The following is a 13,365-nucleotide window of genomic DNA, read 5'->3' as shown; positions in this document are numbered from 1 at the left end:
TTCACTAAACTGAAGCGCCAATGCAGCCTGAATGAACTCATCATTCGGCGTTACTGTTTTAATAAGGTTGTGCAGTGTACAACATGTGGTAACGAGCATCCCTTCCCTGGTAGGCCGATATCGAGGCATCGCATTCAATATTAGAAACCGATTTTTCAGTAACGCGAATGTACGCTCAATAATGTTGCGTAGCAATGAATGACGGAAGTTAAAATAATCTTTACAGCCTCGGAATTGACGACCGGTATAACGATCAGATCTATGATACCTCTCTCGTGGATACGGAGGCATAAACTTCTCAATGCATGGAAATGCAGAATCGACAAGATAATAATATCCTACACAATTAGAAAAATTACCAACTCAATTGGAGCTAATTACGCTCAAATTAGTATTTAATTAGCAACTTGGTCAAAGGCATGTCAAATGAATTGTTTTAAAAAATACAAATATTTACCTTGTGGTGGCCAAGGAAATTGATTCCGAGATCGACTCAAAGCATCCAAGAATACTCAAGCATCATGGGCTGTTCCCTCCCAGCCAGTATATACATACGTGAACTTCATATCGAAGTCATATAAGCACAACACATTTTGTTCGATTCGACCACGATGATTTCTATATGCGTTACTCAGTCTAGATGGTGCAGCAGCGTCAATCATGGTGCCGTCCATCGCACCAAGACATTTCTACAAAACCATTATCATATAACGTAGTCCAACAGTATAAATATTTTAATATCATGAAAACTTAAATTAATATAACAATAATATAATACAAAAGTAAAAAAAAAAAAAAAAAAAACCCCACAACAAATAAAAACCAATGGCCAGATATAGCAAAGTTCATACCTCAAACCATGGATAATTGTGGGGGGTTCCCCGCAATGTAAGGATGGACTCCATCTGTGTTTGTGGGCCTAATGACAGTTCTCCCTAGCTGATTTAGCGCCCGCATGACTGTCTTAACATGCCAGTTAATAGTCTCGCTCGAATGTTGGAATCGGTCTCCAACGATATGTTGACCTTGTGCATGGCCAGCAAAAAGGCAAAACATCCCTAATGATTCCTCCACAGACACCCTCTCTGTAGGGTCCATTATTAAGGACTGTCGTAAAAGGTCACAGACATAACGGAAGGCCAGCACTTCCATTCGAAACATTATTTTGCACGTCCTGGGGTTCCCATTCAAGACTGCTTCAATATATTGATTCCCCCGTAGGCCAATATTGTGTTCGGGCATTCGAACTCGACCTCCACTCAATTGTGATGCCATCCACATCATGTAGACGATGTTCACCTCCTGCGTTGCGGCTTCATCTCCACTCGAATGATATGTGGGCATAGGGTCGTCCGACTCGCTGGTAGGAGTCCTACTTGAGCATGAATCCTCAATTTCGCTGTTTGTCTCCATCAATGGGGGTTCTTCCGAACTACTCTGATTCTCCATTATGAATATTGGAATGCTTGGACACACAAAAAAAAAAAAAAAAAACAAAATAAGAACCAAATTATAGATTCATCTTTAAATTGAAGTGGAGGACGATGGGTTTTGGAATAAATAAACAAAATTGTGGGGAAATTTTTTTTCCCCTAATCATCATAATCATAATATTTAGGTCAAATGTTTGATATGCATAAGGTGAATAATGTCATAAATTCATGAAACAAATTAGCAGTGTGAAAATGTTAACAGGCATCACAAACTCAAATACAATGCAAAGAAGAAAACATAAACATCCCGGAAATAAGTGGCTGTTCAATGTCGGAAAAAACGGAAACATGCTGCAAATAAGTAGTTGTTCATGAAATGAAAAAACAACAGACAATGAGTAGAAAGATAGGCGTAACAGCCGAGAGAATAAAGAGGAGCCTCTAACACTTTCACCGATCACTGCAAACTCCAAGTCCACTGGCTTTTGCGGGTATCCGAGATCAAGACAAATGACCTCTGCACTTTTGTGCTCAAAAATCAGTCGAACGCCTTGTTAAAGAGCTCGGTCGGTAGGGGAGATTGTACTTCTTCAAGCAGCTTCATACAATGCATCTACAGATCAAACGCACCAGATGACTCCATGCTAGTGTCCCCTTTGCTGCGCTTCCTCGACCTGCTGTACTCCATCGATTCCATCACTGCCTTCTCTCTAGCTTCGGCGTTAAGTTTAATAGCATCTAGGGTCTCGCTCATTTGCGCTTGAATGGCTGGGTTACACATAGGCCCCCCCCTTTGTCGTGTACGAGATCCGCTAGCATAGGAGGCGGAGAAGGGTCTAGGTGGGATGTGGGGATCGCCTGAGGGGGCCGCGTCATGATCAGTAAATGGTCGGCCATGATTTTGCTGCTCCTCATCAAGCAAGCGCTCATCATCACTGTCTAGGGCCGGATCTGTCGACTCTCGATGCATTGTACCAGCCGCAACTGAACAACCAAATATTGTACAAAGTTGTTCATATTTAGGGCATCCCATCGTCTTGAAATGCTTCCATGATGGTCTCACCTAACAGCAAAAGGGAGTGATTAGATAGAAAGATGGAATGTTGATCTTATTAATTATTTAATATATAGATTTTAAAAACAAGAGCCAAATTTATAGGTAGTACCCGAAGGGCATTCACCCAGTGTTCCTCATTAGCAATTGGTACCTTCCTCTCTGAGTCCCACCCCAAGCCAGTTTGCTTCATGAGATTGGTAAATTCCCACTGTCTTCGCTTGAGACGAGCAACTTTGCCTTTAACTTGATCAGAATTAAAATTTCTTGGCCCAACGGCAGACAACTTCTCAGCAAGTCTTACATGATCACCGTTTGTGATCCTCCCTCCCCTCAATCTATCCATGATGGTGTCTTCATACAACATCTCTATGAGCAGATCCTCAAACCCATTTGCCCATAAGCTTCCATCCCGGGTTGAGTCGATGGTATCATTCTCCATGTGGTTATAATATATGCTCAAATTGAAACTCATCGTTTGCACATGCAGTGGGATGATAAACCAGATTGGGATTGTTTGAAACCACCATAAGATTGTGATGACACAATGACATGAAATAGATGGAAGTTGGTACATAATGACAACAATTGTAACTAATATCAAAGCTAGAATGAAGTAAGTAGGTAAAAAGGTTAGATGGAAGAAGTTAAGAAGTTGAAAACCAGTAAATTTAAAAATAAACAAAAGTTTCATACCTGCGTAGATGATGACCTGGATGTTGAGTGTAAGTTGTAACGCTACAACAAGAAATAGTATAAATTAGGCCTCCAACAAAGCAGATAAAGGGACAATTTCTGTGGCTTCCAAGAGTGTGGATGATATAGAGATTACGGTGAAACAAAAGCATCTTTCAGATTATAGATATAACCAATCCTGGTTATTTTCATTTCCTTTTCCAACCATACCATGGTTGGAAATAGTCCAACATACCAAATAGATTGGTATGTGTAGGACTAATTATTAGAAATTAAATAAAATATAAGATTGGGGAGATGGGTTATATTAGGTTATACTTGGCTCCAAAGCTAGAAGAGGAGGAGGACGAGACAAGGCCCTAAAGTTTAGGTTTTATGTAGCACTCGACTGAATCTCCCCCCCATGCACGCAATTTGTCCTATTTTAAAACCCAGTTGAGAATGTTTCTTATACATTTGGCTTCAAGTTTCACTGTACATCATTACTTCAGTTTCGGGAAAGTCATGGATTTACTGTTTAATGTTCCAACTTCCAACCAGCTATTCATTATTCGAGAACCAAACATTTTGAAACATAATGTCACAACACCTCTGAGGAAACTTAGGAGAGGAGCACGTTCAGCCAGCAGGACACGAGAATTATGGGCAGCCAGTTACATGGACCTTACCTCGTATAAATTACAATCCTCATAGCCAAATAGTTAACAGTCCACTCAATCTATTCTAGTTCATTCTGAGTTTTCCAAAACTTGAGATCAATTTTTAGGATCCATAAATACTACAAACCAGCAATTGGTGCCTACGACAGCTCATCCTAATCTAAATCACAAAACATAAACAGATCCATCGGATTTGTAGAATTCTTCTAAACCGCCAATCGATTGCCCACAAAGATATAAAAACCAATTATAAATGTACTTAAGTTTTTTAGGTTGTTGAAAGAACTCAATTTAAAAGTTCACAAGTCTCCTGCTCATTTCAATTTGGTACCCCCTGGTCACCATGCTATCGCAGTAGCAGCCTAGCAGGGCACCAATAAATAGAAAGACTGCTCAATAACTTTTGCATAGCACGTTGTAGTAGGCAATCGCCAATGGGTTTTGGATGGTGCAAATAAGAGTATTATTTGCATACATACTTATAAGAGTATTAAAGTTGAAGTTGGAAATGGGGGAGAGAGTTGGGTTGAAGTGCTAGTTGGCAACTAGAAGTGAGTTGAGGTTGATCCATAAACATTGTGGGGATATGGGTATGGTGCGTACATCATGTGAGGCCAGCTACATTATTTGTGATCAACATTCACGGGTGGATGAGTGTGATATATGGCCTTCAGCGTCCAGCTTGCCAAGACTAAGATTGGCATCCAATCTGTCTTAACAGATTCTTTAGGGATGGTTCGATTTATGCATGGCCCAAGTGTTTAGTCATACGTTAACATTTTCCAAACCATTTGAAGGCCTCAAAACATACTGATCAAAAATACCAAACCATTTGAACGCCTCAAAACATACTAATCAAAAATACAAAACCATTTGAAGGCCTCAAAACATACTAATCATTGACAATACAGACATCAATACAAAAACTACCATTCCAAATTTAATGAATATAACCTGTATAAATGAAGCCTAATCATGTGAACGACAGACAAATACACCAACATCTATTTAATACCAACTCCAACTACTGAAGATTTTTCCACACGCAGCACGGATTGACAATATTGATCCATATTTTTCTTAGCTTGCAACACCTTCTCATCCAACTTGAGGAAATTGAAATATGATGGAGAAATACCTGGTAGGAGCGTGTCTTCGGACTCGTGGTGGTGGAGTTATGGACGGCCAGCCATCTATTGTGACATTTCGGGATGTCGTTGCGAGACTTACACCTGTTAATTGGGGTGCCTTTGGTTCGAGTGGTTCCCGTATTTTTATAGACCATTTGTTTGGGGCAATGAGACAGCCAAAGTCAACAAATAAGCACAGTGTGTTGGTACAATTTGCCAGCCACGCGAGCCCACAGGTCTGCTCTAGAGGTCACTTCTCTTCCTGAGGAGGACGAAGAACAGAGGCAGAGAAAGAGGGGTAGAGATTCGAGTGGGTGGGGGTAAATAATGTTTACACTGCCAATGCACAGGTTAGGGCAGAGATTCCCCTTGACAGAATGATTTGAGGTTGGAAAAGGGTTGGAGCACAGTGCCTGAAAGGGAACGAGAATTGAAACGGCATCACTCCAGAGGTTGCGGAGATGCGATTCGAAGATGGGAACTGGGTTTCGCTGGTTAGGGCATGAAGGAGAAATCACGCTGCAAAATTCTGGGCCGCAACTCTGATCAAAGCTTCTCGTAGGACTGCGCTTTCGATTTACCTTGCCACCATAAAATTTTCTCTGAATGGGTCGACTCCTAGATGAACAGCAGCTTCATTACAAACGGAGGGTAGTTTGAAAGAGGGAAGAAAGAAGTAATGTGTAGGAAAAAGTACAAACCAGAGGAGGGACAACAGCTAATACCTGTCAGAGTATTGTCATGTCTATAAATAGTAAATAAATTCCAAAACACAGATATCTCGCTTCTGGTTGTTATGAATAGTACGTTTGGATATATGATCTCATCTCAAGTTGAGACAAGTTTGAAAATTCTGGGTTTCGTCCCAGCTCCCAAACTAGCCCTTAGTCAATTTGAGGTTTCCTCTCTTTTCTATAATCTCTTCTGACGTACCAGCGTCCACTAAACTTAAAAAATAAAAAATAAAAAATCTGTGACTATACTTCCTTCCCAGTTTGAGAACTAGGAGACCTACCTTGCCCAGAGCAAGAGATCCTCCTCAGCGAATGCTAGGAGACCCCTCACCAATCCTCACCTTTTTTTTTTTTTTTTCCCCCTCTACTCTTAAAAATTTAGATTTTATTTCTCAAGGAGCATTAGTCTATTGGTTAGTCTTTGTTTTTATCTTTATCGTATTATTCTAGGTTCTTATCATGTAAGGCTATTTAAGCCGCAAGTAATTATGGGAATAAAGCAGAGGTATTATCATATTGATGTGTGTTTTCATGTTTAGTATATGACTCTACGTTAAGCTCTAAGGAAATACTTGGACCTTAACATATATATTCATCGAGAACCACTTGATATAATGATGTAGAATTAATATGACCAAACGTATGATCATTAATCGAATTAACACTTGAAACTCTATGATGGTATTTTCATTTGATTAATTACATTAGAATATTTTCCGCTTTGCATATTTCAAACAATTAATTTGGTTGCGACTAGGACACGTACAACTTGGCCATAGTAAGCTTTCAAGGTCATGATCATATGGGGTCCTCGTTGAACAGATAGTTTCATACCGCAAGTCCATATATAATGTATAATGTAAGATCGTGGCTGTATATGACCGCAACATATTGGAGACTAGATCAAAGCTGCCGGATGTATTATATCATGCTGATCGATCGGTACGTAAGTGGCTCATGACCATGTAATATTATTTATTTAAATTTCCCATCCCTTCGTACGTATTGCATGCATGGATGTATGCATGTGCATGTGTATATAATATTCAGAATCCGATTGCTTGTGTACGTACGTAATATATATCATATTTCAAATATTACGATTTACGGATGATTGAATCCGGCCGTATCACACCAGGAGAAGGAAATTCAACAGTTTGCAGGTAATGTTCCAAATCATCATGCATGTGACAGAACATTAATCCTTTTAGAAGTCGAGTGAACGTAGCGCGTGCAATATTCAATAATTAGGTAGGTGTTCTTAATAATTAGGCCACGATCAATGATATATATAGTAATTAATACATTGGGCCCACTTGTATGCTTATTTCCTTACTTCAATGGAGTAATGGGTACCAAGTATCGTCTCTTTTTTTCTTTTCACAAGCTTATAATTAACTGTAAATAGCTTACTGCATCTAGGATGGATCTTCTATTTCAAATCTGCAAGTATTATTTATATATGCTTGAAAACGATTCAAACCTCAAAAGCAAGTATGTAACTAGGGAGGAAACCTGCCTAATCCATGCATGCGGCAAGATCATGGACAATAAAATTGATGGAAAAACAACAATGCGAACCTGTTGGCTAATTGGTAAGAAAACTTGCCAATTAAATTAGTATGTGTATATATATACACACAGCTGAAAATATATACATATAAATAATATATATAATATATGTAACAAAGTAACGTCCATAAAAGAAAGGATTATATACAAAATATCTATATAAGTAATATTGATAACAAAAAAAGAATGAAAGATAACATCATTTAAAAGATTTCTTTAAGGTATATCTATTGATAATGGAGCCTTATTACAAAAAGGAAAATGAAGGTGTGCGGCAAGAAAATTGAGACATCAAACACGAAAAACTAGGAGAGATACACACAAATGTACGTAAAAGTAATAAATTTGATCACTTGGTGAAGATCATGATGTATGTATTGGCCATGGACTTAGCTCATCATCTGCCGTCATGATCTAATGGTTTCACGACTTGGGTCCTCATACTTTCAAGCCCAGCTGTTGTGATGGTAGAGGAAGAACCATTGTAGACATCAATGTTGAACGAGTGTATAGGTGGCCCAAGCAAGTTTTCAGTCTCCTCTGTATAAAGATCAGCCTTTACCCATGGATGTTTTCCCATAATTCTCAATCCTTCTAGCTCCATTGCCACTTCCTTCATAGTTGGCCTATCCTCCCCTCTTACACTTAAGCACCATTTTGCAATATTAGCAACTTCATCTATTGCATTAATATTGACATCATTGACAATTTGATCATCAAGAATTTGATGCAAGCGATCCTCTTTTACAGCAGAGTTAAAGTACATTGCCAAACTTCTATCATTTTCAGGCCTATCAAAAGAAAGCGCTTTCTTACCTGTTAGTAACTCTGCCACAACAACACCAAAACTGTAGACATCACTTTTTTCTGTAAGTTGGTTACTATAAAAGTATTCTGGATCTAAATATCCAAAAGTTCCTTTCACCAATGTAGATAATTCTGTTTGATCAAGAGGGACCAAAATTGAAGTTCCAAAGTCAGCCACTTTTGCTGAATAGTTATCATCTAAAAGTATATTTGCAGGTTTCACATCTCTGTGTATAATTGGCACGGAAGTTGAAGAATGCAAGTATGCAAGCGCCCCTGCAGTTTCTGATGCTATCTTCAAACGTTTTTCCCATGAGAGTGAGGATGATAGGTTTTTATCATGAATATGGCTAGAAAGAGTCCCATTTGTGATGAATTCATAGACTAGTAACGGGACCTCTGTTTCTAGACAACAACCTAACATCTTAACCACATTTCTATGGTTAATTTGGGTAAGCACAATAACTTCATTTATGAATTGCTCAATTTGAGTCCTATCACAAATTTTTGATTTCTTAATGGCAACAATTTTGTTGTCCGGTAAGACTCCTCTATAAACAGTTCCGAAGCTACCTTGGCCAAGAACTCTACTTTCATCGTAATTATTGGTAGCATTTTGAAGTTCTTCCGCACTAAAGATTTTGGCAGTCTCCATTGAAGCTCTATAATTTGAGAGTTTTTGTTGTAACAACAATCCACCATTTTGTTGGAAGAACTTCTCTTTTAGCTTGATAAGTTTTCTTCTTTCTAGTCCACAATATATTGAAGAACCTCCCACAAACAATCCTACGAGGCCAATGCTGATAGCTGCGGATATTCAAACATGTTATCTTTGTTTGCACCAACAATTCAACAAAGGTACTGCAAATCCAATAGGCAATTAAGTAGCTCATTCAAGACTTTGAGTTAAAACATAGTATGTGATTATCACAACATAAAATGGAAATGATTACTGTGAGAATTTCATTTCTTAAAACCTTTTAAGTTTTTAAGGGACTTTTAATATCCACCTTTTATTTCTTAATAGAAAGTAAATTTTTATTAGTTATAAATGCCCGACGAAATATATATACTACTGAAAGAAGACTAGTTGAAATTAAAATCATTAGCCTTACTAAAAAATTAGTAGTCTTTTAGTTTTGGGATTCTATAGAGTCATCATTTATATAAACTGGGGAATATAATAAATTTTATTGCGTTCAATTGTCTATGACATCATATTGCAAAAAAGAAAGAAAAAAGCTATAAAAAAAAAGGTATAAAACTGGCCTGGATTGATTTTTTTTGTCTAAATTATATAATACAAAGTAGATTTTATAATATTTATTGTGTTTTTAATACTGTTTGAGAGATTTAAACATGAGTACGAATGAAGATTATCCTTTAATTTATCATTAGTTTCCAGATTGTGCTAGCTCTTGCATTCAATATATATTATCAAATCTCAACAGTAAAAAAGCTTGAAGATATAAAATAAAAATACTCAATGGAGTTTTATTGGTGCTTTACATATAAGAATAGAATAAGAAAATATGTGCTCAATGTCCAGCCGGCAACGTTGACCAAGGAGGCCGGCCAGTTCGGCCGTTGACACAACCATTGACCAAGTAGCTAGGGATCCAAAGCCATAAGAATATTAGGTATTATATATGTACTAATTATTGGGTTAAAAAATAATTATAATATATTATATATATACTTACCGAGCGGAATAATGATATTAATGCTAGATTTGTTGGCCCGTGCTGTAGGTCTGCAACCTATTCCACTTGTGATCTTCCCATCACCTTCGTATCCGTCGTGGCAAATACAGGTAAAATTTCCATCAGTGTTCTTGCATGTTGACGTAGTGGTATTGCAGGAGTTCGGGTCTGCTTCGCACTCATTTATATCTGAATTATCGGAGCAATAATACAAACGATTGAACTATTTCGAACCGGCCATTAAATACATTAATATTTTATAAGGAAATTGATTATACTATATATACACGTATATGTGACATATACAATCAAAACCAAGAACGTCATATGAATAAATTCAAAATTCAGGCATACATTGATCTTTGGAGTTTCATTTCATTTGAACGTGTTCATTAATTTGTTAAAATATTATTGGAGAAGCTTTGAAACTCGTACCTTGGCAACCATCCTCTAGGTATGGATTTCCTTCGTAACCTTCATTAATGCACTTGCAAAGATATCCATCACCGTTTGGGGGATTATAACATTGGCTGTTCCTTCCACATACGTAACCCGGCTGGTTTTTGGCAAATTCACATGTTGTATCACCGATTGCCCAATCAAGAACCATTGGATAGGTCTTATTCCCTCGCAGGCTTACAAGATAATCAGGGGAGAAGTTGAACCCGTCTTGTTTAGCCACAAAAGCATAGCTGCATGGATTGAATTGAATGACATATGTGTGATTGTTATAGCTGCGTGCATCTAAGGTAAAGTTCTTCAATCCTTTCGGAATGTCAACCTGGCAACACCCAATTCCAGAGCAAGATCCGCTGAAGACATTTCTAGGACTTTGACATGTAGAGGTGCAGCCAATGGAGAAGGGTTCATTGTATTGGAAAGCATTGAGGAAGGCGTAAGTGTCACAGCCGACGGCCACGAACTTATTTTTGGTGTTGGAAATTGTGAAATCTCTGACACGGAGAGAGGGTTCATTGTCATACTCAAGCACATCGCTTGAGTTTTCAAAACACTCGAAGGATATAAAATTCATGATATCAAGCTGACCATCTATGGAAATGTTGGTGACAACTATATTTCCCAACAGTAGTTGGGGTGGGCTAGAGGAATCGTTACAATCTAGCCAAAATTCTTCATTTAGGGAGCAATCTGTTGTTGTACCAAATGGATAACGAATTTCGACATCTCCGCACCGATCTAGGCAGTTAGGCTTGGGTAATGGAGCTGCTACTGCTGCAGCTGCCAGTTCTGACAATATCAGAACAACACATGTAATTTGCAAGAACATCCTTCGAAAACCGATTGATATTGCTCACTGTGTTTCCTTGAGGATACAAGTTCTTATGTTAAATTCAAAGGAAGACTTCTGAGAGATTCTGGATTTTTAATTTAAAGGATGGAGGCATATATATATAGATCAGGAGGAAGACCCACTCCGCGCATGACTATGATATTGGACTTTTATTGCATTAAACCGCTGTAGAAGTGGGGCCTGCACGAGGTAGCTGTGATTCGGAGGACCTCGAGTGAAAAAACTATAACACAATTATATATATTTACGTCAAGCCTTTCAGTTTTTATATCATGACAACTAAAACAATTGCCTCAAAAAGTTGTTCCGGCTACAATTGCCTCAACTAAATGATGTTAATGACCCTATTGAAATAGAGATGCTAGCAATTTTGAGAGGCGTCCAGTTTTGCTTTCCCCTTGGAATCTCTCATTTGGTTATAGAAAGTGACTCCTTACTAATGGTGAATGCAGTGCAAAGTGACTCCATATCAAGATCCCTCCACGGCAATCTGGTGCAACAGATTAAGCTACTAATGTTACGATTTCCTTGTTGCTCTATCCAACACAACAGCCGTTTAGGCAATGGTGCAGCCCATGAGTTGGCTAAACTTGCATGGAATACAGATGATCTGATAACTTGGTGGGCTTCTTATAATCCCAAATGTATTGAACAAGTTGTTTGGTCAGATTCTATGTTGTAATCTTTTCTTATTAATGAAAGCAGTTTCTATTATCAAAAAAATAAAAAAAACCATCGTTTAACATATTTTTGCGCCAAAAATTGGTCTGTTTCCAGCGACCAGTAATCGCTGGAAAAAACTCAATACTTTGCCACTATCACAAAAAATGCCAGAAATTCGTTTACTTGGTTCAACAATTGGACGTTCCGGCAATAGAAAATTGACGTCAATAATTTTTTGCACTGACTTTCTGTCGCTGGAAAAAGACTTTTTTTCGTAGTGTCTAAAAATATCTCATCTCATCTCACTATCAAACTTGAGGCCGGCCTAGCCAGACAACTTTGTCTAAGACCCCATGCATGCAGTGCTCGATCCAAAATTAATGACCCTGAATATATAAAGAAGGCTATAGCTAAAGAAGTCATTTCGTATGGATAGGAAATTAGGAAAGCGAAAAAAAAAAAAAACTCTGTCTCTCTAGGTCTTCCGCCCAGAGGATGGCCTCCGCCGGGGCCCCCTGCCTCCGCATGGGAGGCCAAAGTCCTTTGAGAACATGGTTTCCCAGCCCTCTCTACCTCTTCCTGAGGTGGAGATCCCCCTCCGACCACCGAAAATCATTGATGGGGAAATGTGTATTGTTTTCTCTAAGGAAGAATTAGAGAAGTCGGCTCTGCCTTTTCGATTTTCTTTGGTCCTGAAGTTCCTTCGGCAACGGCCAAGTCTTGATGCCATTCGTTCCTTCATCCAAAGCAACTGGGGCTTGATAAACAACCGATTGTCTCTCGCATGCGTAAACCACACCTGGTGTTTACTCGATTTGCGCAGGAGGAAGATTTTTTGAAAGCTTTTGCTAGGGAGGCCTGTGATGTCAATGGGGTTCCTTACCGAATGTTCCAATAGAGTACTTATTTCATTGAAGAGATGGAACCGTCCTTGGTCCCTGTTTGGGTGGTTTTCTCGGGATTACCCCTAAATTTCTACCATGAATCTGTTCTTTAGAATCTGTCTTTGCCGATTGGGAGGTTTATTAAGCGTGATAACAGTACGAGATGTGCTACGCGTACTAACGGGGCTCGTGTGTGTATCTAGATGAATGCAGCTCTGAAGCCTATGGATGGCTTCTGAATTGGGAGGCCGCGAATGCCAGGAAGCCGCTATCAAGAGGTAATTTATGAAACGCTTCTTGAATTTGTATTTCCTGTAATATGCAAGGTCATAATCTAATTACGTGTAAAAAGGAAGAAGTGATGACAAATAAAAAAGACGGAGGTCAGCAGGGAAATGGGAGAGAAGTGAAGAGATGGGTGAAAAGAATAAATAATGGTGGGGGACCTAGTGGAGAAGAGGAAGGATCTATGTATCATAGTGAGGACCAGAAGTTGGCACTGGGAGCTGAGGTAGTTGAGGAAATATTTGTTTCTAAGGATAAGGTTATGGCACAGAAAGGTAGGGGAAGAGCGGGAGCAGGCAGGAATGGACCCTCTTTTATTGCTAGACAGGGTGTTTGTCTTAGACCAACCGAAGGAAGTGGAAAGGGGTCCTGGTATTGCTATTACAGTAGTGGAGATTGAGAAGAGTGGAGTTGCCATTTGTGAGCTGGAAGA

At 38.8% G+C, this 13,365-nt stretch overlaps 1 pseudogene; it reads right to left on the bottom strand.

Annotated features, from left to right (window-relative positions):
* Positions 1 to 7,675: 7,675 nt before the first annotated feature.
* LOC121255234 overlaps positions 7,676 to 13,365 on the bottom strand; it is a 47,230-nt pseudogene continuing 41,540 nt past the window's right edge.

The sequence above is a fragment of the Juglans microcarpa x Juglans regia genome, chromosome 3D (genome assembly GCF_004785595.1).
Source record: "Juglans microcarpa x Juglans regia isolate MS1-56 chromosome 3D, Jm3101_v1.0, whole genome shotgun sequence".
In the NCBI taxonomy this organism is placed as follows: domain Eukaryota; kingdom Viridiplantae; phylum Streptophyta; class Magnoliopsida; order Fagales; family Juglandaceae; genus Juglans; species Juglans microcarpa x Juglans regia.
Note: the sequence above shows the minus strand (reverse complement) of the source record. Positions and strands in the feature narration are given on the sequence as shown.